At 44.4% G+C, this 1,328-nt stretch overlaps 1 pseudogene; it reads right to left on the bottom strand.

Annotated features, from left to right (window-relative positions):
• Positions 1-375: 375 nt before the first annotated feature.
• On the bottom strand, positions 376-1,328 carry LOC138177789 (olfactory receptor 52E2-like; annotated as a pseudogene).

Below are 1,328 nucleotides of genomic sequence, written 5' to 3' on the forward strand. Positions count from 1 at the left end.
CAATGGGTACATAGTTTTATCTCCAGAAGCTTACATAATTCCCCATTACTCACAATTTATGCATTTGGAAATGCCCATAGTCACTAATTCCACAGAGAGTTTAGAAAAAAGACTTACCTTAATCCTCATCTTTTAGAAACTTCACAAAACCAGTCATGACATGTCAGATTCATATAATCTGTGCTCCAGAAATAACCTCACAGATTTTCTAGTCTAGTGCAATCTATACTAGACTAGAAGTCCCCTTTACAACATTCCTGCCTAGGGGGTCAAACAGCCCATGCTGAAGAACCTCCAATATGGAGGCACTTACTATGATTTATTCATGCAGTTCATTTGGAAATGGTCCTTGTACCTCCTTGGTGAGGGGGTAACCTAAGCTATTCCAGACTTTGGGCTATTTCTATAGAATACTTTCAGCACCTTCTCCCGAATCTGTTTGGTTCTGACCCCATAGATAACAGGGTTGAGCATGGGTGGAATGACCACATAAAAATTGGCCAGGAGGATATGAATGTAACGGGGTACATTCCTGCCAAATCGGTGTGTCATGAAGGAGAATAGAGCGGGGCTGTAGAATGCCAGGATAACACAGACATGGGAACCACATGTACTAAGTGCCTTGAGCCTGGCATCACGAGAAGGGAGGCGGAAGACAGCACGGAGGATCTGCACATATGAGATACCAATGGCAACCATGTCTAGCACCAAGATCGAAATGGCCCAAAGGCCATAGATAATATTGACCCTGATACTTTCACAGGCCAGGCGGGCCAGGCCCATATGCTCACAATAGGTGTGAGAGATAATGTGGTGTCCACAAAAAGTTAACCTTAAGACCAGAAACACAAAGGGAAGACAAAAAAAGATCTTAACAGTACCCCAAGGCACATTAAGGCTACAACCTTATTGGTGAGGACAGAGCTATAGTGCAGAGGGTTACAGATAGCTACATAGCGGTCATAGGCCATTGACACTAACACAATTGACTCCATGCCAGTAAACATATGAATGAAGAACATTTGAGTGAGGCAACCCCCAAAAGTGATCAGACCCAAGTTAAACCAGAAGATACCCATCATCTTGGGGATGGTAGCTGTGGATAAGCCTAGGTCAATGGTGGCCAGCATGGCCAGGAAGTAGAACATGGGTTGATGGAGGCTTTGCTCTGTCTGGATCACTGTCAGGATGGTGATGTTTCCCACCAGGGCAATTAGATACACAGCACAGAAGGGAAAACCAATCCAGATGTGGAAGATTTCCAGACCAGGAATTCCCAGGAGCAAGAAGGAAAAGGGGTGGGAACTAGTGTTATTGGAAAAAGACAT

The sequence above is a fragment of the Petaurus breviceps genome, unplaced genomic scaffold, assembly GCF_028583685.1.
Source record: "Petaurus breviceps papuanus isolate PSGF00001 unplaced genomic scaffold, PetGlider_PUasm1.0 90444, whole genome shotgun sequence".
Classification (NCBI taxonomy): Eukaryota; Metazoa; Chordata; class Mammalia; order Diprotodontia; family Petauridae; genus Petaurus; species Petaurus breviceps.